This window comes from Kogia breviceps, chromosome 11 (genome assembly GCF_026419965.1).
Source record: "Kogia breviceps isolate mKogBre1 chromosome 11, mKogBre1 haplotype 1, whole genome shotgun sequence".
Taxonomy (NCBI): domain Eukaryota; kingdom Metazoa; phylum Chordata; class Mammalia; order Artiodactyla; family Physeteridae; genus Kogia; species Kogia breviceps.
The window spans coordinates 73,426,817-73,452,153 of NC_081320.1; the positions used below are offsets into that span (position 1 = coordinate 73,426,817).

At 41.3% G+C, this 25,337-nt stretch overlaps 1 long non-coding RNA gene across 1 annotated transcript in view; it reads left to right on the top strand.

Moving 5' to 3' along the window:
• Nucleotides 1–563: 563 nt before the first annotated feature.
• The window catches only part of LOC136792166 (uncharacterized), a 66,231-nt gene continuing 41,457 nt past the window's right edge, over nt 564–25,337 (top strand). Inside the window, exon 1 of the long non-coding RNA XR_010835581.1 lies at nt 564–643. This is a non-coding gene — a long non-coding RNA (uncharacterized lncRNA). The remainder of the gene's footprint in view (nt 644–25,337) is intronic.

Genomic DNA, 25,337 nt, shown 5'->3' on the forward strand with positions numbered 1-25,337 from the left:
GAGAGGGTAGCATGATGGTTATGAGGCCACGTTCTAGAGCTGGACTGCCTGATTGAATCCCAGCTGCACAGCTGTAGTGGGTTAAATGGTGGGCCCGCTCCCAAAAAGATAAGAGCAACTCCTAACCCCAGGAACCTATGAATGTGGGAAAAAGGGTCTTTGCAGATGTAAATACATTGCAGATCTCTTGAGCTGAGATCATCCTGAATGAGCAGGGTGGGTCCTGTGTCCAGTGATAAGTGGCTTATAAGAGACAGAGGAGGAGACAAAGACATAGAAGAGGAAAAGGCCATGTGAAGATGGAGGCAGAGATTGGAATGATGCTGTCACAGGCCAAGGACCACTTGGAGCCACTAGAAGCTGGAAGAGGCAAGGAATGATTCTCCTTTAGAGACTTTGGAGGGAGTGTGGTCCTGCTGGCACCTTGACTTTGGACTTCTGGACCCCAGAACTGTGAGAGAATAAATTTCTCTTATATTAAGCCACTCAGTTTGTGGTAATTTGTTACAGCAGCCCTAGGAAGCAAATACATTACTTACCAGCTAAGTGACCTTGGACAAGTTATTTGACCTCCGTAAATCAGACCCTTCAAAGGAAAACCCTCTTCACAGGGTTGCCGTGGGGATAAAATGCCTTCACACAGGTGAGTGGCTTAGAACAGTGCCTGTACCTGGTGTTCTCAGACAAGCGATTTTTTTTCTATCATGATAACAGACAAATGCAAAGGAGCTGAGATTTCAACCCAGTAAGTGCTGGTCAAAAGAGTCACAATCTGAGAAACAGGGAAATCCTGGAAGAAACTACTTCAGCTGACCTCAGGGCCTCAGCAATAATTCCTAAACAGCTAAAGAATATGAAGCAGGAGGAGGGTTCCCTGCAAGAGCCATTATTTAAATGCTTCTAAATCTAACTGGTTTTAGAAAAGTGCAACTTTTGGAGGTTTATGTGCTGAGACTTTAAGAGCACACGTATTACACACCATGCATACTTTTCCTCAAACCTCCTGCCCTCCCTGAGTTTTGAGTTGCCTACCTGGGTAGTTGTAAGGCCTTCACCCCAGGGGCGGGGGACTGTTCCCTTTTGCCTGGAGATGGGAACCACTGTGGGTCTGTATGGAGGGTTTGTTAGTGGGCTGTGGAGGGAATGCCTAGGAGATTGAACTTCCTGCCCTCAAATCCCCTTCCTACCCTCAAGATCACAGTTTGATTTTGCTATGAATCCCAGTGTCTTAGTCAGTTCGAGCTGCTATAACAAAATACCTCAAACTGTGTGGCTTATAAACAACGGGAATTTATTTTTCACTGTTCTGGAGTCTGGGAAGTCCAAGATCAAGGCTTTGGCAGATTTAATGTCTGGGGAGAGCCCACTTCAGAGTCAGCTGTCTTTCCACCATAAGCTTGCGTGGCAGAAGGGGTGAGCTCACTCTCTGGGTCTCTTTTATAAGAGCGCTAATTCCAATCATGTAGGTTCTCCCCTCATGACCTAGTTACTTCCCAAAAGCCCCTCCTCCTAAGACCATCACCTTGGGGGACAGGATTTCAACAAATGAATTTGGGGGAGACAAAACCATTCAGACCATAACACCCAGGAAGGCACAATTCTTCTTAGAGTGTCCACTAAGGAGGACTCATAGATGTAAAACCCCCATGTCAGTGAAGACTCAGAAGGTTTTAGAGCTCAGGGGGTTCTATCAATCATTTTGACCAATGTTCCCATTTTATAGATGAGGAAAATGAGGCTTAGCCAGGCACAACAGCTGACCCGAGTGCACACAGGATCTGGTGGCAGAGCTAGCTCTGTTGGAGGTCCCTCACTCTAAGAGTGTTTGGGTGTTTGTTCTAGGAAGTAGACCTGGGTGGGAAAGACATGAGGGGCCAAAGCAAATGTTAGGACTTGTATACCTATCACTGCCAGCCCTAGGGAGCATCACCATCACAAACATGAATTTGGTTCTTGTTTGTTTGTTTGTTTTGCGGTACACGGGCCTCTCACTGCTGTGGCCTCTCCCATTGCGGAGCACAGGCTCCGGACACGCAGGCTCAGGGGCCATGGCTCACGGGCCCAGCCGCTCCGCGGCATGTGGGATCTTCCCAGACCGGGGCACAAACCTGTGTCCCCTGCATTGGCAGGCGGACTCTCAACCACTGCGCCACCAGGGAAGCCCGAATTTGGTTCTTTTAAGGAGTGGACCAATTCTCAGCTCTTCCAGCAACTTCCTGACTTTCTAAGGCCTCCAGAACACAAACTGAGAATGGAATGAAATACAGCTATATTTCTGAGCATGTTTTCGAAAAACAACAACGACAACAATAATTTCCTTTCAGGATAATTGGCGAAATCAGAGTATTCAGGCTTATTATAGCGCCCAATGTGTTGTAGGTGGGACATATACTTTGGCTATTGTTATTTTTATTATTACCAGTATGACTACTCACTATGGCTTTGCTTTGCTCAAACTCTCCATTATAAAAATGAAAATAATAATAATGGTCTACCAGAATAGAAGCTACGAGCATGAACTCCGGAACCAGCAGGGTCCCAGTTCTATCCTTATGAGTTATAGGACCTTAGATACATTATTTGGTTTCCCTTTGCCTCAGTTTCTTCATCAATAAAATCAGGATTACAATAGTATGTGCCTTATGGAGCTGCTGTAAGGATTAATCAAATTCATAAATGTAATGTTCTTAGAACAGTGCTTGGCACGCAGCATGTGCTCAATACGGTGTTCACCACTGTATTACTTTTACTTACCCCACAGAATTGTGATGAGAATCAAACAAAACAATGTATTTAGAAGCATGCAGTATATTCAACTGGTAATTATCACCATCATCATTATCACTATCAAATGACTGGGTCTTTCTGCTGTCAGGATCTGCCCTTGTAGTTGCTTGATAGTTAATGCTTACTGAGCATGTGTGTAGTAAGAAGTAGTATGCAAAGAGTGTATACATAGAACAACACTGAACTGGAAGCTAGGTTTTCAAGAGTTTTTTTAGGGCAGCTTCTACCCTGCTGCTGGTAGATCATTTTGGGTGAGAATCCTGCTCTGGAGTAACAGTCTTTGGAAGACCCCAAGTGGAATGTTTGAGCCCCAGGGTGTCCCCTGTTTTGAGAATGGCCACTGCATAGTTTGTTCTCCGATGGCCATGTCTGTGTAACGTGGCACTGTCCTGGCCTTAGATGACCAGTCCTGTGGTGCACCCTGCCTCAGTCTCCAGGATATTCCAAACAGATCTGAGGAAATAGGATCAGTCTCTTTCTGGTGGTGGAATCTTCGGCAGCCACCACATTCCCTGCCAATCTGCAGTAGGGGAGAATGGAACTAATGTGCAGAAAACACCCAGGTGAGCATGCGGGGAGGGCCCTAAGATCATCTGTAGCCACGGCACTCCGTTGCATCCCTGCCCTTCCCAAGGTAATGTCTATCCGTCCAATATACACCCCCTGTTTTACCTAAATGGAATTTCTGATACTCGCAAGGAAGAGAATCTTCCTCTCCCTTCTAGAACCAACCCAAGAATCTCCTGTTCTGCAAAAATTCTCCTGACCTCCTCCCCCATGAGGTCTAGTCTGGGCCACAGCATTTTGCACCTCCCACCCCAGGGTACTTTCTAGTCCCCCTGCAATACTAAGCTTCTTAAGGACAGTGTCTAGGTCTTATTTGTCCCAAATTTCTATCACCTGACCCAAAGCTGGGGACCAATAATAGATTGGCTTTGTCTTTCAATGAATATGTAAATGACATAGAATGTAGGCACACAGGTCAGATTACCTCTATGATCTTTTCCTAACTGGAGATTCTATAATGTGATCCTAGGTTATTTGTAAAGGGAAATCTCCTTTACAAATCTCCCTATTTGTAAAGGGAGATTCTGAAGGGGTTCAATGGATGGTTCCAGAACTGCTGGAATGGTTCCACAGTTCCATTCCACAGAATGGTTCCACAACTTCTGTTCCAGAAGTTGATAGTTTCAGTTTTATGTTATTTAAATTTTACTTCCGTAGCTACGTCTTTCCTTGACAAAGGCATGTCTCTAGCACCACTCATGATTTGGAGTCGTGAATTACTGGCATCATTTTTAGATTCACAAATGGAGTAAGAAGGGATGAGGAAGGGAGAGAGACTGTAAATGAGAGGTGAAGAGCTAAGAGAAAACTTATGGTACCTATGTGTGAGATAGAAATCTCCAGAAAGAGAAGCAAACTGAATTATAAGTGTGAAAGTCAGAGGAAGAGGAGTTGGTGTCTGCAGGAACCTTGTCTGATCAGTCATCACAGTGAAACAACTAAACTGACAGAAGCTATAAGATGTTAGATTTCTCTGTTCCTGATATACAGATGGCCAACAAGCACATGAAAAAATGCTCAACATCACTAATTATTAGATAAATGCAAATCAAAAGTACAATGAGGTATCATCTTACTCTGGTCAGAATGGCCATCATCAAAAAGTCTACAAATAATAAATGCTGGAGAAGGTGTGGAGAAAAAGGAACCCTCCTACACTGTTGGTGGGAATGTAAATTGGTGCAGCCACTACAGAGAACGGGATGGAGGTTCCTTAAAAAACTAAAACTAGAGTTGCCATATGATCCTGCAATCCCACTCCTGGGCATATATCCAGAGAAAACTCTAATTTGAAAAGATATATGCACCCCAATGTTCACTGCAGCCCTATTTACAATAGCCAGGACATGGAAGCAACCTAAATGTCCATTGACAGATGAGTGGATAAAGAAGATGTGGTACATATGTACAATGGGATATTACTCAGCCATCAAAAAGGATGAAATAATGCCATTTGCAGCAACATGGATGGACCTGGAGATTACCATACTAAGTGAAGTAAACCAAAGAAAGACAAATATCATATGATATCGCTTATATGTAGCACCAAAAAACAAGAGATGCAAATGAACTTATTTACAAAACAGAAATAGACTCACGGACATAGAAAACAATCTTATGTTTACCAAAGGGGAAAAGGGTGGGGGAGGGATAAATTAGGAGTTTGGGATTAACATATACACACTACTCTATATAAAATAGATAACCAACAAGGATGTTGTATAGCACAGGGAACTATACTCAATATTTTGTAATAACCTATAAGGGAAAAGAATCTAAAAAAGAATATATATATATCGGAATCACTGTGTTGTACACCTGAAACTAGCACAACACTGTAAATCAACTATACTTCAATTAAAAAAAATTTTTTTAATTGGAAAAAAAAAAGATTTCTCTGTTCCTGGCAACCTCAAAAGTTACTTTCATTTCCCAAAGTGTTTTCCAGGGAACAGTCTGGTGGGTAAAGGTGGCACAAAAGACCAAGTCAACTTTCTTCATGAAGGGAGACATGGGGCTTTGGGCCATTTCTTTGAAGTCCCTCTAGAGGCTTCTAAAGGTTGGGTAGCGGCATCTGATCTTTAATCCCAGACATCAAATTTGTTGATTTTTGCCCTGGACAATCTGTTTCTCTACTTTTCACAGAACATTTCCTTTGTGACAAGTAGGGAAAGAAATCATTGCATTTTTCTTTCTTTTTGTTTTGCCTTCAGCATCAGAAAGGGGGAATTTACCTGTTGGATGGTGTGCTGAAAGATTAGAGACAAAGTGCTGACCTTGGTGTCTGCAACACACCTCCTCCAGATTGGATGCCTTTGCTTTCACTCTCTGATAGGAAGTGAGCGACACTGAGTCTAGTCTTATGACCGTTTAATGTCTGAGTCCAGCACACTGTTTGTACTACTTGCAGTCATCGTGATAACAAGGAGCATGGACTCTGGGATCTGACAGCCTGTATGAATTCCAGTGGAGTCTGTTCCTAGGCAAGTACCTGCACAGGTTATCTAACCTCTCAGACCCAGTCTCCAAGCCTCCAAGGTGGAATAATGATAGCTGCTAGCTCGATGAGGCATTGTGAGGGTTAAATGAGATAAAACATGGAAAGCCTTCACCCAATTACTAAATACCCATGGGCATTTAGTAATTCCCATGAACATTAGTTATTATTACTATATTACTGTATCTTTAATATAGTAATAATATTTCTAATAATAAAATAGGAGAAAGCTTGGAAATGGACAGAGAACTTGCAGCAGGAAGGAAGCTAAGTAGTCACACACGCCTTTCCTTGAGTTCATCCCACCCCGAAGAGTTTGGTGCTGCCGTATACGGGACATGAAGTTCAGAAATGGCTGTTTCGGGACTTCCCTGGTGGTCCAGTGGGTAAGACTCCACGCTCCCAATGCAAGGGACCCGGGTTTGATCCCTGGTCGCGGAACTAGATCCCGCATGCATACCGCAACTAAGTCCACAGGTCGGCATGCTGCAACTAAGAGCCCGCATGCCACAACTAAAGATCCCACGTGCTGCAACTAAGACCCGGTGCAGCCAAAATAAATAAATACATAAATATTTTTTTTAAAAAAAGAAAGAAATGGCTGTTTCCAAACTGGTGAATTCCTTGAGGACTTTTTCTCCATTGTGGTTCATCTGGTCGCGCCCTTGGTTTTCAGTGGCCATGACTGTTCCAAACCGTCCACGAGCTGGAAGAACACTGCTCTGTGGTAAGCCCAGTGCCACCCTGATTCAATCTTCTCCAATTCTACAAACCCCAGGTAGTATGTGAGACAACTGATGTAGGCTTCCCTGGCAAATGCTTGCGGGCATTGTAGAGACCCCCACTTCAAGGGGACGGCAGATTCTGGTCATTAGAATAACGGCTGTGGTAACTGAACTACCTTCTGGACAAAATGGCAGCTCTCTCATTGAAAAAGTTTAGGAGACTGATTTTGTGCCCCCTGTAACCACTATTTATTGCTATTTATTTATGAGATTTATTTATTTATGAGATTTCAGAAGATGATGAGAAAGAGCAAGTTTATAAGACACCATGAGATTGTATAAATAAAATGAAGTCATATCTGGGAAAGATGTACCAAAGAAAATTGAACCCAAAATATCTAACTCTGTAATCCATACTTGGCCAAAAGTCCCACTGAATTAAAGCACAGACTGCATAACAATGTACACAAAATGCCTTTAAAGTTCTTCCATAAATTTAGAGAAAAAGGAATAGTCTGTTTAGAGCTACTAAGGCAAAATTCCTTGCTGTGGATTTATAGGCACTGTACAAGTGGTCCCCAAACACCCTTTTTAATTTTTTTTTAATTATAAATAAGAAAGAACAGATTCTACCCTCACAACTTCCACTTTGGAACTTGTAATCACCAGGCACAAAGAACAGAGTTCTTGGGAAAAAGGAAGGCTGAATTCCAGGCCTCTGAAGGGGAAGTTATAGTCTGACTGATTACATTGATTGCATTTTAAATCTACCAATTTCTCCCTTGAAACCCACATATTATTTAACATCTTAGTTGCTTTATGTTAAATTGGTTGAAGAAAATCTCTCAATATTTTCAGGCCTTTGACATAATGTTTTTTATTTCTTAATTTTCCTTTTTGTTTTTTTCATTTCTTTTTTAAATTTTTTTTATTTTTTATTAATTTTCCTTTTTGAATAAGTGAGAGAAACAAGTTGAATAAGCAACACTATATAAGTCATTCATTTAATATAGAAATTCTGGGAGTTATAGCTTTGGTGCTCACCTTCATTACATGTATTGAAATCAAACAGTTTCTACATCTAGGTAGACTGAGGCAGTTCTTAGGACATGTCGAAAGGGGTAGTGTCTTGGCACTTACTGTAGGAGAGCCTACAGCTGCTGTGACCCACATTTGAGCAGTGACTCAGGGATGTGGCTGGCAAAGGAGGAGGAAGTGGCTATGAAGAGCGTCTGTTAACAAACATATGACCAAGTCATCCTTCCCCAACACTTACCATTACCGAGAGCAATACTGTGGAAGTAGCCGTGCAGGGGGCATGGATCTGTTTGCTACCTGTGAGTATTCCTTTATTATAGCTCAACTACTGGACTCTGATTACATGACATGTAAATATATGGGATGAAGGAGGACTGGGGGGATTTACCCTCAATCCCACAGCCTTATGATAGATTGACTTGTCTACATATATCTATCAACTACATTGAGACCATCAGATTTATATAAACATACCATATCATTGCATTTATAAAAAGTACTCACAATCACCATTCCATAATTTTTCCCAATAATCCTATGATATGGGTAGGGAACATCATTTTCATTTCACCAAAGAAGTACTAAATGTAGGAAAAGTGCTTGATCGTACTAGCAATATAAAAAGTACACATTAAAACAAGAAAGCATATTTTGACTATCAAACTAACAAAGCCATGTAGATCATCAAATTAGCAATATTTTAAGATAACCTTTATGCTGGTAAGGTTGCATTGAGATGGAAATTCTCTTTCTCTGGTGGAAGTACATACTGGTTAAACCTTTCTGAAGAGCACTTTGCAACATGGTTCAGAACTTTTAAAAGTATTCAGGGAGTTCCCTGGTGGCCTAATGGTTAGGATTCGGAGCCCTCACTGCTGAGGACCTGGGTCCAGTCCCTGATCGGGAACTAAGTTCCCACAAGCTGCGCAGCGTGGCCAAAAAAAAAAAAAAAAAAAGTATTCAGACCTTTGGATGCAGTAATTTCATTTCTGAGAGTTCCTTCTAAGGAAGTAATAGGAAATGTGGACAAATATTGCAAACAAAGATGTTTCTCACAATATTTTTCATAAAGGTAAAAACCTGGAAATCATTGAACCACAGAAAACAGTCATGACACACCTACACAGTGGAGTACTATAAGGCCTCTGGAAGTGATATCTCTGAAGACTTTTAATGCTGTGAGAAAATGTTCAGAATATAATGTTAAGTGAAAAAGCAGGATGAAAGTCTTACATAATAGCATAATCATAATCATAGTTATATAAAAACATGTAAGTAAATCCATTTAAACTAGACCAGAGGAAACAGGACTCTAGTTGTCAGAGGTTTCTGGGTTATGTATAATTTTGGATTTCAAAAATACTTTTCTGTATGTTCCCTATTTTTAGAAGGAAACTGTATTACTTTTATAGTCAGAAAAAAACCACAACAGAGTTCTTAAAAATAAAGTGTAAAAGAAGTATTCTCAGGGAGATTCGTTAACTTGACCAAGGTCACACAGCCTCAAAGCAGAGGGGTTAGCACCTAAACCCAGTTCCGGCTCTAAAGCCAATGTCTCCTTCCCCATACCACAGTGTCTCTGTAAACAGTTAACTTGAGCAACAAGTTATTGGTGTTTGACTTGTTAGAGAACAAACCATTTGTGGACTCATGCTAGAATCTCTACTACTACTTTGATTAGACTCAGGAATACAAGTATTCCTTTGTGGCAGTGCTCAACTTTCCGAGTCCTACAAGTGGCTGACATCTACATAGAGAAAACTCAAGTATGCTAAGCTCACTGCTCGATATCACCTGCATGAGATGTGAAACTCCCTTAATACAGAGAACCGTGGAGATCCAATATAGAACATGGCCTGGAAAGGTTATTCCAGTGATTTCCAAAATGAACTAAACAGTAAAATTACCGGGATGATTTTCCAAAAATACAGATCCAGGTCTCACCCTAGAGATTCTATTTTAGTAAGTCTGAGGTGGAGCCCTTGCCTCTGGACCAGGACTGTCTTTAAACCATTCTAGCCAGTGGTAGAAAGCTCCCTGTATGCACAGTGAGTCACAGGTGGTGATTCCGCTACTAAAGCTTAGAAAAACTCCCCCTCAAAACCAGGATTCACTTAGAACTTGAGTGCACTGTTCACTGAGTCCTGTGATGACTTAGCCCACCTACTCAGTGGTTAATGGGGGAATCACCTTGTCACCCATTGCTGCCTGTGTTGGTTTTCTATTGCTGCTTAATAAATGATCACCCCCTCCCCCCAAAAAACAAAAACAAAAACACAGAACTCAGTGTCTTCAAACAGCAAACATTTTTTAGAGTTTCCATTGATCAGGAATCTGGGCAGAGCTACACTGAGTGCTTCCAGGTCAAGGTCTTTCTGAGATTGCAGGCGAGGTGTTGGCCAGGGCTTGGTTTCATCTGAAAACCAGAGGGAGGACAAAGGGGAAGGGGTCTACTTCCATTCTTACTTATATCGTTATTGGCAGGTCTCTGTACTTTTTCCTCCACCCTAACTCACAACATGGCCCCCACAGGAAGAATGATCAGAGAGAGAGAGAGAATGAGAGAAAGGGAGAGAGTTTGCACTCAAGCTGGAAGCCACAATCTTTTTATGATCTAGTCTCAGAATTGACATCCCATCATTTTTCTGTATTTGCTAGATGCAAGTTAACAACCAAGGAGAGGGAATTACACAGGGTGTGAATGCCAGGATTCAGAGGTCACTGGCGGCCACCTTGGAGGATACTTGCCACACTGCCCCAGACAAACAGCAGAGTTAAAATTCTGCACTAATCCACCTTCACCTCTGTCCTTCAACTTCTACTTGGTAAGTAGGCAGAGGTGGGGCTGGAGTGAACTCTGTCTATTGATGGTAATTGAATCAGTAGGCCCAAAGCAGAAGGAAAACAAACCTTCAAGTTTAATGTAGGGCAGTGCCTGAATTTTCACACATACAGTATGAGCCATGGATGTCACCTTAGGTATCAATAGAGAGACCCAGTTAGTCAACAGGTTCACTCACTCTGTTTTTATCTTTAAAGGGGTGAACATTTCAAATGACCTTGGGAGCTATTATTTTCAACTCTGGCCCTCACTTGTGAAACAATACTCAATTCTCCTAGAAAATATACTTGAACTTCATGTCCTGACCTCAAATGCAACTTGCTTGGGGGTTGATATAATTGTATTTTCCATCCTCTTTGGAAGATAGACAACAAATATTGAGTAAAAATAAATATATTTACTTATATTTTATACATATTTGTATATACACACATGTACATATATATTTTAATATATGTGTGCACATACACATACACACCCACACGCACTTCATTGGGACCATCTGGGATGCCTCAGCTTACCCCACTATCTCCAGCTCAGCCTTAATAGCAAAGCCTTCTAGTAATGCGGACAAAGGTAGGTATCCAGATACAACTGGTTTATCAACTAGACCTGCCATGTAAAGTTCATTTCATCTTGCCATCTAGTTGCCAGCTGACCACTGCTACACACATTTTCCGGCACCTCAACGTGCTATTGTCAGAGCCACAAATTGAAGCAGTAAATACAGCTGCGCCATGGCTGCTCTTAGGAGAGGTGAAATCACTGGTGAGGAGGGAGTCCCCACTCTCATTCCATCTGCCAAGACATTTCACACTAACGAACTGTGAAGGGGAAGTTGCTAATGATATGAAATCCCTTTTTATGGCCAGGGCTGGGCCAAGGCCACCAGACGGACCATGTTTTTTCCCCATGCTGCTGGGCCACTCAGAGATGTTCTTAACGACCAATGCTGATCCCTCTGTGCATGGGAGGTAGGAGAAGGACAGGCAAATCCGTAAGCCATGCCCAAGGACTCTGGGAACACTGGCATGATTCCATAAGCCACTATCCCCTCCTACCCCAACACCTCAAAATATTAGAAGGGAGCTTAAGTTACCTAGGTTCAGAGGAAAATAGAAGAGGTAATACTTTTGGCAGATCACCTAGGAAAACTAAAAGTAATTCCCAAGGTACCTGTTTGAGTTACGGAAAGTCCCATAAATATTGCTATCCCATTGGAGTCCGTCTCCACCCCTAATTCAAGCCAGCTGATGGCCCAAAGACATGCACAAAGGAATTGCCAAGGGAAGCACTTGTTGTACAATGGAAAGAAGCCTGCTTTGGAGTCAGAGAACCTGCTTCCATGTTTCACTTTTGTTATTTTCTTGCTGTGTGACCTTGTGTAAAACACTGGGACTTTCTGAATTTCATATTCTTATCTATTTATCATTAGCTGCTTCATATGATTGTTGTGAAATTAAGTGAATATTAAAATAATGTGACTAGACATAGAAGGGAATATTAAAATAATGTCACTATTAAAAATGTCTTTTTTTTTTTTTAACCATTCTGTCCCAGTGACAGAAATTCTGCCATCAGAAATATGATTCTTTGGGATAAAGCTCTCTTCCGGTGCCCTCTTTTAAAAGCAAACGCCTTTGAAAAAAAGTAACACAGAATCTGTGAGTGATCAGTCAATAGACTGAATTTCCCCAGCAAATAGGTATTTTTTTTTTCAGAGAGATTATGAGGAGAGAGAGAGATTATGAGGAGAGAGAGAGATTATGAGGGGTGAGAGGGAGATTGTGAGGAGAGAGAGAGAGAGATTATGAGGAGATAGAGATCGAGGAGAGAGAGAGAGATTATGAGGAGAGAGAGATTATGAGGAGAGAGAGAGAGATTATGAGAGAGAGAGATTATGAGGAGAGAGAGAGATTATGAGGAGAGAGTATGAGGAGAGAGAGATTATGAGGAGAGAGAGATTATGAGGGGAGAGAGAGAGACATTATGAGGAGACAGATTATGAGGAGAGAGAGATTATGAGGTGAGAGAGAGAGATTATGAGGAGACAGATTATGAGGAGAGAGAGAGATTATGAGGAGAGAGAGAGAGAGAGCTTATGAGGAGAGAGAGAGAGAGATTATGAGGAGAGAGAGAGAGATTATGAGGAGAGGGAGAGAGATTATGAGGAGAGAGAGAGATTATGAGGAGAGAGAGATTATGATGAGATAGAGAGAGATTATGAGAGAGAGATTATGAGGAGAGAGAGAGAGAGATTATGAGGAGAGAGAGAGATTATGAGGAGAGAGAGAGAGATTATGAGGAGAGAGAGATTATGATGAGATAGAGAGAGATTATGAGGAGAGAGAGAAATTATGAAGAGAGAGATTATGAGGAGAGAGAGATTATGAGAGAGAGATTATGAGGAGAGAGAGAGATTATGAGGAGAGAGAGATTATGAGGAGAGAGAGAGATTATGAGGAGAGAGATTATGAGGAGAGAGAGAGATTATGAGAGTGAGATTATGAGGAGAGAGAGATTATGAGGAGAGAGAGAGAGATTATGAGGAGAGAGATTATGAGGAGAGAGAGATTATGAGAGAGAGATTATGAGGAGAGAGAGATTATGAGGAGAGAGAGAGAGATTATGAGGAGAGATTGAGGAGAGAGAGAGATTACGAGGAGAGAGAGAGTATGAGGAGAGAGAGATTATGAGGAGAGAGAGAGATTATGAGGAGGGAGAGAGATTATGAGAAGAGAGATTATGAGGAGAGAGAGAGAGATTATGAGAAGACATATTATGAGGAGAGAGAGAGAGATTATGAGAAGACATATTATGAGGAGAGAGAGAGATTATGAGGAAAGAGAGAGAGATTATGAGGAGAGAGAGATATTATGAGAGAGAGAGATTATGAGGAGAGAGAGAGAGAGAGTTTATGAGGAGAGAGAGAGAGATTATGAGGAGAGGGAGAGAGATTATGAGGAGAGAGAGATTATGAGGAGAGAGAGAGATTATGAGGAGAGAGAGATTGTGAGGAGAGAGAGAGATTATGGGGAGAGAGAGATTATGAGGAGAGTGAGAGATTATGACGAGATAGAGAGAGATTATGAGGAGAGAGAGAAATTATGAGGAGAGAGATTATGAGGAGAGAGAGACAGATTATGAGGAGAGAGAGAGATATTAGGAGAGAGAGAGATTATGAGGAGAGAGAGATTATGAGGAGATAGAGATTATGAGGAGAGAGAGATTATGAGGAGACAGATTATGAGGAGAGAGCGATTATGAGGAGAGAGAGAGAGATTATGAGGAGAGAGATTATGAGGAGAGAGAGAGAGATTATGAGGAGAGAGAGATTATGAGGAGAGAGAGATTATGAGAGAGAGAGATTATGAGGAGAGAGAGAGATTATGAGGAGAGAGAGATTATGAGGAGAGAGATTATGAGGAGAGAGAGATTATGAGGAGACAGATTATGAGGAGAGAGAGAGAGATTATGAGGAAAGAGAGAGAGATTATGAGGAGAGAGAGAGATTATGAGGAGAGAGATTATGAGGAGATAGAGATTATGAGGAGAGAGAGATTCTGAGGAGACAGATTATGAGGAGAGAGAGATTATGAGGAGAGAGAGAGAGACTATGAGGAGAGAGAGAGATTATGAGGAGAGAGAGAGAGATTATGAGGAGAGAGAGAGATTATGAGGAGAGAGAGAGATTATGAGGAGAGAGATTATGAGGAGATAGAGATTATGAGGAGAGAGAGAGATTATGAGGAAAGAGAGAGAGATTATGAGGAGAGAGAGATTATGAGGAGAGAGATTATGAGGAGAGAGAGAGATTATGAGGAGAGAGAGATTATGAGGAGAGAGAGAGATTATGAGGAGAGAGAGAGATTATGAGGAGAGAGATTATGAGGAGAGAGAGAGATTATGAGGAGAGAGAGAGAGATTATGAGGAGAGAGAGATTATGAGGAGAGAGAGATTATGAGGAGAGAGATTATGAGGAGAGAGAGAGATTATGAGGAGAGAGAGAGAGATTATGAGGAAAGAGAGAGAGATTATGAGGAGAGAGAGAGATTATGAGGAGAGAGATTATGAGGAGATAGAGATTATGAGGAGAGAGAGATTCTGAGGAGACAGATTATGAGGAGAGAGAGATTATGAGGAGAGAGAGAGAGACTATGAGGAGAGAGAGAGATTATGAGGAGAGAGAGAGAGATTATGAGGAGAGAGAGAGAGATTATGAGGAGAGAGAGATTATGAGGAGACAGATTATGAGGAGAGAGAGAGAGATTATGAGGAAAGAGAGAGAGAGATTATGAGGAGAGAGAGAGATTATGAGGAGAGAGATTATGAGGAGATAGATATTATGAGGAGAGAGAGAGATTATGAGGAAAGAGAGAGAGATTATGATGAGAGAGATTATGAGGAGAGAGATTATGAGGAGAGAGAGAGATTATGAGGAGAGAGAGATTATGAGGAAAGAGAGAGATTATGAGGAGAGAGAGAGATTATGAGGAGAGAGATTATGAGTAGAGAGAGAGATTATGAGGAGAGAGAGAGAGATTATGAGGAGAGAGAGAGATTATGAGGAGAGAGAGATTATGAGGAGAGAGAGATTATGAGGAGAGAGAGAGATTATGAGGAGAGTGAGAGATTATGACGAGATAGAGAGAGATTATGAGGAGAGAGAAAAATTATGAGGAGAGAGATTATGAGGAGAGAGACAGATTATGAGGAGAGAGAGAGATATTATGAGGAGAGAGAGATATTAGGAGAGAGAGAGATTATGAGGAGAGAGAGATTATGAGGAGAGAGAGATTATGAGGAGAGAGATTATGAGGAGAGAGAGAGATTATGAGAGAGAGATTATGAGTAGAGAGAGAGATTATGAGGAGAGAGAGAGAGATTATGAGGAGATAGAGATTATGAGGAGAGAGAGATTATGAGGAGACAGATTATGAGGAGAGAGAGATTATGAGGAGAGAGAGAGATTATGAGGAGAGAGATTATGAGGAGAGAGAGAGAGATTATGAGGAGAGAGATTATGAGGAGAGAGAGAGATTATGAGGAGAGAGAGATTATGAGGAGAGAGAGATTATGAGGAGAGAGATTATGAGGAGAGAGAGAGATTATGAGAGAGAGATTATGAGGAGAGAAAGATTATGAGGAGAGAGAGAGATTATGAGGAGAGAGATTATGAGGAGAGAGATTATGAGGAGAGAGAGAGATTTTGAGGAGAGAGAGATTATGAGGAGAGAGAGATTATGAGGGGAGAGAGGGATTATGAGAAGAGAGATTATGAGGAGAGAGATTATGAGGAGAGAGAGAGATTTTGAGGAGAGAGAGAGATTATGAGGAGAGAGACATTATGAGGAGAGAGAGATTATGAGGAGAGAGATTATGAGGAGAGAGAGAGAGTATGAGGAGAGAGAGATTATGAGGAGAGAGAGAGATTATGAGAGAGAGAGATTATGAGGAGAGAGAGAGATTATGAGGAGAGAGAGAGAGATTATGAGGAGAGAGATTATGAGGAGAGAGAGAGAGATTATGAGAAGACATATTATGAGGAGAGAGAGAGAGATTATGAGGAAAGAGAGAGAGATTATGAGGAGAGAGAGACTATGAGGAGAGAGATTATGAGGAGAGAGAGAGATTATGAGGAGAGAGAGATTATGAGGAGAGAGAGAGATTATGAGGAGAGAGAGAGATTATGAGGAGAGAGATTATGAGGAGAGAGAGAGATTATGAGGAGAGAGAGAGAGATTATGAGGAGAGAGAGATTATGAGGAGAGAGAGATTATGAGGAGAGAGATTATGAGGAGAGAGAGAGATTATGAGGAGAGAGAGAGAGATTATGAGGAAAGAGAGAGAGATTATGAGGAGAGAGAGAGATTATGAGGAGAGAGATTATGAGGAGATAGAGATTATGAGGAGAGAGAGATTCTGAGGAGACAGATTATGAGGAGAGAGAGATTATGAGGAGAGAGAGAGAGACTATGAGGAGAGAGAGAGATTATGAGGAGAGAGAGAGAGATTATGAGGAGAGAGAGAGAGATTATGAGGAGAGAGAGATTATGAGGAGACAGATTATGAGGAGAGAGAGAGAGATTATGAGGAAAGAGAGAGAGAGATTATGAGGAGAGAGAGAGATTATGAGGAGAGAGATTATGAGGAGATAGATATTATGAGGAGAGAGAGAGATTATGAGGAAAGAGAGAGAGATTATGATGAGAGAGATTATGAGGAGAGAGATTATGAGGAGAGAGAGAGATTATGAGGAGAGAGAGATTATGAGGAAAGAGAGAGATTATGAGGAGAGAGAGAGATTATGAGGAGAGAGATTATGAGTAGAGAGAGAGATTATGAGGAGAGAGAGAGAGATTATGAGGAGAGAGAGAGATTATGAGGAGAGAGAGATTATGAGGAGAGAGAGATTATGAGGAGAGAGAGAGATTATGAGGAGAGTGAGAGATTATGACGAGATAGAGAGAGATTATGAGGAGAGAGAAAAATTATGAGGAGAGAGATTATGAGGAGAGAGACAGATTATGAGGAGAGAGAGAGATATTATGAGGAGAGAGAGATATTAGGAGAGAGAGAGATTATGAGGAGAGAGAGATTATGAGGAGAGAGAGATTATGAGGAGAGAGATTATGAGGAGAGAGAGAGATTATGAGAGAGAGATTATGAGTAGAGAGAGAGATTATGAGGAGAGAGAGAGAGATTATGAGGAGATAGAGATTATGAGGAGAGAGAGATTATGAGGAGACAGATTATGAGGAGAGAGAGATTATGAGGAGAGAGAGAGATTATGAGGAGAGAGATTATGAGGAGAGAGAGAGAGATTATGAGGAGAGAGATTATGAGGAGAGAGAGAGATTATGAGGAGAGAGAGATTATGAGGAGAGAGAGATTATGAGGAGAGAGATTATGAGGAGAGAGAGAGATTATGAGAGAGAGATTATGAGGAGAGAAAGATTATGAGGAGAGAGAGAGATTATGAGGAGAGAGATTATGAGGAGAGAGATTATGAGGAGAGAGAGAGATTTTGAGGAGAGAGAGATTATGAGGAGAGAGAGATTATGAGGGGAGAGAGGGATTATGAGAAGAGAGATTATGAGGAGAGAGATTATGAGGAGAGAGAGAGATTTTGAGGAGAGAGAGAGATTATGAGGAGAGAGACATTATGAGGAGAGAGAGATTATGAGGAGAGAGATTATGAGGAGAGAGAGAGAGTATGAGGAGAGAGAGATTATGAGGAGAGAGAGAGATTATGAGAGAGAGAGATTATGAGGAGAGAGAGAGATTATGAGGAGAGAGAGAGAGATTATGAGGAGAGAGATTATGAGGAGAGAGAGAGAGATTATGAGAAGACATATTATGAGGAGAGAGAGAGAGATTATGAGGAAAGAGAGAGAGATTATGAGGAGAGAGAGACTATGAGGAGAGAGAGAGAGAGATTATGAGGAGAGAGAGAGACTATGAGGAGAGGGAGAGATTATGAGGAGAGTGAGAGATTATGATGAGATAGAGAGAGATTATGAGGAGAGAGAAAAATTATGAGGAGAGAGATTATGAGGAGAGAGAGACAGATTATGAGGAGAGAGAGACATATTAGGAGAGAGAGATTATGAGGAGAGAGAGATTATGAGGAGATAGAGATTATGAGGAGAGAGAGATTATGAGGAGACAGATTATGAGGAGAGAGCGATTATGAGGAGAGAGAGAGAGATTATGAGGAGAGAGATTATGAGGAGAGAGAGAGATTATGAGGAGAGAGAGATTATGAGGAGAGAGAGATTATGAGAGAGAGAGATTATGAGGAGAGAGAGATTATGAGCAGAGAGATTATGAGGAGAGAGAGAGATTATGAGGAGACAGATTATGAGGAGAGAGAGAGATATTATGAGGAAAGAGAGGGAGAGAGTAGGAGAGAGAGATTATGAGGAGAGAGAGATTATGAGGAGAGAGAGAGAGAGATTATGAGGAGACAGATTATGAGGAGAGAGAGAGATTATGAGGAAAGAGAGAGAGATTATGAGGAGAGAGAGACTATGAGGAGAGAGAGAGAGAGAGATTATGAGGAGAGAGAGAGATTATGAGGAGAGGGAGAGATTATGAGGAGAGTGAGAGATTATGACGAGATAGAGAGAGATTATGAGGAGAGAGAAAAATTATGAGGAGAGAGATTATGAGGAGAGAGAGACAGATTATGAGGAGAGAGAGATATTAGGAGAGAGAGAGATTATGAGGAGAGAGAGATTATGAGGAGATAGAGATTATGAGGAGAGAGAGATTATGAGGAGACAGATTATGAGGAGAGAGAGATTATGAGGAGAGAGAGAGAGATTATGAGGAGAGAGATTATGAGGAGAGAGAGAGAGATTATGAGGAGAGAGAGATTATGAGAGAGAGAGATTATGAGGAGAGAGAGAGATTATGAGGAGAGAGAGATTATGAGGAGAGAGATTATGAGGAGAGAGAGAGATTATGAGGAGACAGATTATGAGGAGAGAGAGAGTTTATGAGGAAAGAGAGAGAGATTATGAGGAGAGAGATTATGAGGAGAGAGATTATGAGGAGAGAGAGAGATTATGAGGAGAGAGATTATGAGGAGAGAGAGAGATTATGAGGAGAGAGAGAGATTATGAGGAGAGAGAGATTATGAGGAGAGAGAGAGATTATGAGGAGAGAGAGATTATGAGGAGAGAGAGATTATGAGGAGAGAGAGATTATGAGGAGAGAGATTATGAGGAGAGAGAGAGAGATTATGAGGAGAGAGAGATTATGAGGAGAGAGAGATTATGAGAGAGTGAGATTATGAGGAGAGAGAGAGATTATGAGGAGAGAGAGATTATGAGGAGAGAGATTATGAGGAGAGAGAGAGATTATGAGGAGAGAGATTATGAGGAGAGAGAGAGAGATTATGAGGAAAGAGAGAGAGATTATGAGGAGAGAGAGATTATGAGGAGAGAGATTATGAGGAGAGAGTTTATGAGGAGAGAGATTATGAGGAGAGAGAGAAATTATGAGGAGACAGATTATGAGGAGAGAGATTATGAGGAAAGAGAGAGAGATTATGAGGAGAGATTATGAGGAGAGAGATTATGAGGAGAGAGAGAGATTATGAGGAGAGAGATTATGAGGAGAGAGAGATATTATGAGGAGAGATTGAGGAGAGAGAGAGATTAGGAGGAGAGAGAGATTATGAGGAGAGAGAGAGATTATGAGGAGAGAGAGAGAGATTATGAGAAGAGAGATTATGAGGAGAGAGATTATGAGGAGAGAGATTATGAGGAGAGAGAGAGAGATTATGAGGAGAGGGAGAGAGATTATGAGGAGAGAGAGATTATGAGGAGAGAGAGAGATTATGAGGAGAGAGAGATTATGAGGAGAGAGAGATTATGAGGAGAGCAAGAGATTATGATGAGATAGAGAGAGATTTTGAGGAGAGAGAGAAATTATGAGGAGAGAGATTATGAGGAGAGAGATTATGAGAGAGAGATTATGAGGAGAGAGAGAGATTATGAGGAGAGAGAAAGAGAGATTATGAGGAGAGAGAAAGAGAGATTATGAGGAGTGAGAGAGATTATGAGAGGAGAGAGCGATTATGATGAGAGAGAGAGAGATTATGAGGAGAGAGAGAGATTATGAGGAGAGAGAGAGATTATGAGGAGAGAGAGATTATTAGGAGAGAGATTATGAGGAGTGAGAGAGAGATTATGAGGAGAGAGAGAGAGAGATTTTGAGGAGAGAGAGAGATTATGAGGAGAGAGTTTATGAGGAGAGAGATAGAGAGATTATGAGGAGAGAGAGAGAGATCATGAGAGAGATTATGAGGAGTGAGAGAGAGAGATTATGAGGAGAGAGAGAGATTATGAGATAGAGAGAGATTATGAAGAGAGAGGTTATGAAGCAAGAGAGAGATTATGAGGAGAGAGAGATTATGAGGAGAGAGAGAGATTATGAGGAGAGAGAGATTGTGAGGAGAGAGAGAGATTATGGGGAGAGAGAGATTATGAGGAGAGTGAGAGATTATGACGAGATAGAGAGAGATTATGAGGAGAGAGAGAAATTATGAGGAGAGAGATTATGAGGAGAGAGAGACAGATTATGAGGAGAGAGAGAGATATTAGGAGAGAGAGAGATTATGAGGAGAGAGAGATTATGAGGAGATAGAGATTATGAGGAGAGAGAGATTATGAGGAGACAGATTATGAGGAGAGAGCGATTATGAGGAGAGAGAGAGAGATTATGAGGAGAGAGATTATGAGGAGAGAGAGAGAGATTATGAGGAGAGAGAGATTATGAGGAGAGAGAGATTATGAGAGAGAGAGATTATGAGGAGAGAGAGAGATTATGAGGAGAGAGAGATTATGAGGAGAGAGATTATGAGGAGAGAGAGATTATGAGGAGACAGATTATGAGGAGAGAGAGAGAGATTATGAGGAAAGAGAGAGAGATTATGAGGAGAGAGAGAGATTATGAGGAGAGAGATTATGAGGAGATAGAGATTATGAGGAGAGAGAGATTCTTAGGAGACAGATTATGAGGAGAGAGAGATTATGAGGAGAGAGAGAGAGACTATGAGGAGAGAGAGAGATTATGAGGAGAGAGAGAGAGATTATGAGGAGAGAGAGAGAGATTATGAGGAGACAGATTATGAGGAGAGAGAGAGAGATTATGAGGAAAGAGAGAGAGAGATTATGAGGAGAGAGAGAGATTATGAGGAGAGAGAGAGATTATGAGGAGAGAGATTATGAGGAGATAGAGATTATGAGGAGAGAGAGAGATTATGAGGAAAGAGAGAGAGATTATGAGGAGAGAGAGATTATGAGGAGAGAGATTATGAGGAGAGAGAGAGATTATGAGGAGAGAGAGATTATGAGGAGAGAGAGAGATTATGAGGAGAGAGAGAGATTATGAGGAGAGAGATTATGAGGAGAGAGAGAGATTATGAGGAGAGAGAGAGATTATGAGGAGAGAGAGAGATTATGAGGAGAGAGAGATTATGAGGAGAGAGATTATGAGGAGAGAGAGAGATTATGAGGAGACAGATTATGAGGAGAGAGAGAGAGATTATGAGGAGACAGATTATGAGGAGAGAGAGAGAGATTATGAGGAAAGAGAGAGAGAGATTATGAGGAGAGAGAGAGATTATGAGGAGAGAGATTATGAGGAGATAGATATTATGAGGAGAGAGAGAGATTATGAGGAAAGAGAGAGAGATTATGATGAGAGAGATTATGAGGAGAGAGATTATGAGGAGAGAGAGAGATTATGAGGAGAGAGAGATTATGAGGAAAGAGAGAGATTATGAGGAGAGAGAGAGATTATGAGGAGAGAGATTATGAGTAGAGAGAGAGATTATGAGGAGAGAGAGAGAGATTATGAGGAGAGAGAGAGATTATGAGGAGAGAGAGATTATGAGGAGAGAGAGATTATGAGGAGAGAGAGAGATTATGAGGAGAGTGAGAGATTATGACGAGATAGAGAGAGATTATGAGGAGAGAGAAAAATTATGAGGAGAGAGATTATGAGGAGAGAGACAGATTATGAGGAGAGAGAGAGATATTATGAGGAGAGAGAGATATTAGGAGAGAGAGAGATTATGAGGAGAGAGAGATTATGAGGAGAGAGAGATTATGAGGAGAGAGATTATGAGGAGAGAGAGAGATTATGAGAGAGAGATTATGAGTAGAGAGAGAGATTATGAGGAGAGAGAGAGAGATTATGAGGAGATAGAGATTATGAGGAGAGAGAGATTATGAGGAGACAGATTATGAGGAGAGAGAGATTATGAGGAGAGAGAGAGATTATGAGGAGAGAGATTATGAGGAGAGAGAGAGAGATTATGAGGAGAGAGATTATGAGGAGAGAGAGAGATTATGAGGAGAGAGAGATTATGAGGAGAGAGAGATTATGAGGAGAGAGATTATGAGGAGAGAGAGAGATTATGAGAGAGAGATTATGAGGAGAGAAAGATTATGAGGAGAGAGAGAGATTATGAGGAGAGAGATTATGAGGAGAGAGATTATGAGGAGAGAGAGAGATTTTGAGGAGAGAGAGATTATGAGGAGAGAGAGATTATGAGGGGAGAGAGGGATTATGAGAAGAGAGATTATGAGGAGAGAGATTATGAGGAGAGAGAGAGATTTTGAGGAGAGAGAGAGATTATGAGGAGAGAGACATTATGAGGAGAGAGAGATTATGAGGAGAGAGATTATGAGGAGAGAGAGAGAGTATGAGGAGAGAGAGATTATGAGGAGAGCGAGAGATTATGAGAGAGAGAGATTATGAGGAGAGAGAGAGATTATGAGGAGAGAGAGAGAGATTATGAGGAGAGAGATTATGAGGAGAGAGAGAGAGATTATGAGAAGACATATTATGAGGAGAGAGAGAGAGATTATGAGGAAAGAGAGAGAGATTATGAGGAGAGAGAGACTATGAGGAGAGAGAGAGAGAGATTATGAGGAGAGAGAGAGACTATGAGGAGAGGGAGAGATTATGAGGAGAGTGAGAGATTATGACGAGATAGAGAGAGATTATGAGGAGAGAGAAAAATTATGAGGAGAGAGATTATGAGGAGAGAGAGACAGATTATGAGGAGAGAGAGACATATTAGGAGAGAGAGATTATGAGGAGAGAGAGATTATGAGGAGATAGAGATTATGAGGAGAGAGAGATTATGAGGAGACAGATTATGAGGAGAGAGCGATTATGAGGAGAGAGAGAGAGATTATGAGGAGAGAGATTATGAGGAGAGAGAGAGATTATGAGGAGAGAGAGATTATGAGGAGAGAGAGATTATGAGAGAGAGAGATTATGAGGAGAGAGAGATTATGAGCAGAGAGATTATGAGGAGAGAGAGAGATTATGAGGAGACAGATTATGAGGAGAGAGAGAGATATTATGAGGAAAGAGAGGGAGAGAGTAGGAGAGAGAGATTATGAGGAGAGAGAGATTATGAGGAGAGAGAGAGAGAGATTATGAGGAGACAGATTATGAGGAGAGAGAGAGATTATGAGGAAAGAGAGAGAGATTATGAGGAGAGAGAGACTATGAGGAGAGAGAGAGAGAGAGATTATGAGGAGAGAGAGAGATTATGAGGAGAGGGAGAGATTATGAGGAGAGTGAGAGATTATGACGAGATAGAGAGAGATTATGAGGAGAGAGAAAAATTATGAGGAGAGAGATTATGAGGAGAGAGAGACAGATTATGAGGAGAGAGAGATATTAGGAGAGAGAGAGATTATGAGGAGAGAGAGATTATGAGGAGATAGAGATTATGAGGAGAGAGAGATTATGAGGAGACAGATTATGAGGAGAGAGAGATTATGAGGAGAGAGAGAGAGATTATGAGGAGAGAGATTATGAGGAGAGAGAGAGAGATTATGAGGAGAGAGAGATTATGAGAGAGAGAGATTATGAGGAGAGAGAGAGATTATGAGGAGAGAGAGATTATGAGGAGAGAGATTATGAGGAGAGAGAGAGATTATGAGGAGACAGATTATGAGGAGAGAGAGAGTTTATGAGGAAAGAGAGAGAGATTATGAGGAGAGAGATTATGAGGAGAGAGATTATGAGGAGAGAGAGAGATTATGAGGAGAGAGATTATGAGGAGAGAGAGAGATTATGAGGAGAGAGAGAGATTATGAGGAGAGAGAGATTATGAGGAGAGAGAGAGATTATGAGGAGAGAGAGATTATGAGGAGAGAGAGATTATGAGGAGAGAGAGATTATGAGGAGAGAGATTATGAGGAGAGAGAGAGAGATTATGAGGAGAGAGAGATTATGAGGAGAGAGAGATTATGAGAGAGTGAGATTATGAGGAGAGAGAGAGATTATGAGGAGAGAGAGATTATGAGGAGAGAGATTATGAGGAGAGAGAGAGATTATGAGGAGAGAGATTATGAGGAGAGAGAGAGAGATTATGAGGAAAGAGAGAGAGATTATGAGGAGAGAGAGATTATGAGGAGAGAGATTATGAGGAGAGAGTTTATGAGGAGAGAGATTATGAGGAGAGAGAGAAATTATGAGGAGACAGATTATGAGGAGAGAGATTATGAGGAAAGAGAGAGAGATTATGAGGAGAGATTATGAGGAGAGAGATTATGAGGAGAGAGAGAGATTATGAGGAGAGAGATTATGAGGAGAGAGAGATTATGAGGAGAGAGAGATTCTTAGGAGACAGATTATGAGGAGAGAGAGATTATGAGGAGAGAGAGAGAGACTATGAGGAGAGAGAGAGATTATGAGGAGAGAGAGAGAGATTATGAGGAGAGAGAGAGAGATTATGAGGAGACAGATTATGAGGAGAGAGAGAGAGATTATGAGGAAAGAGAGAGAGAGATTATGAGGAGAGAGAGAGATTATGAGGAGAGATTATGAGGAGAGAGATTATGAGGAGAGAGAGAGATTATGAGGAGAGAGATTATGAGGAGATAGAGATTATGAGGAGAGAGAGATTCTTAGGAGACAGATTATGAGGAGAGAGAGATTATGAGGAGAGAGAGAGAGACTATGAGGAGAGAGAGAGATTATGAGGAGAGAGAGAGAGATTATGAGGAGAGAGAGAGAGATTATGAGGAGACAGATTATGAGGAAAGAGAGAGAGATTATGAGGAGAGATTATGAGGAGAGAGATTATGAGGAGAGAGAGAGATTATGAGGAGAGAGATTATGAGGAGATAGAGATTATGAGGAGAGAGAGATTCTTAGGAGACAGATTATGAGGAGAGAGAGATTATGAGGAGAGAGAGAGAGACTATGAGGAGAGAGAGAGATTATGAGGAGAGAGAGAGAGATTATGAGGAGAGAGAGAGAGATTATGAGGAGACAGATTATGAGGAGAGAGAGAGAGATTATGAGGAAAGAGAGAGAGAGATTATGAGGAGAGAG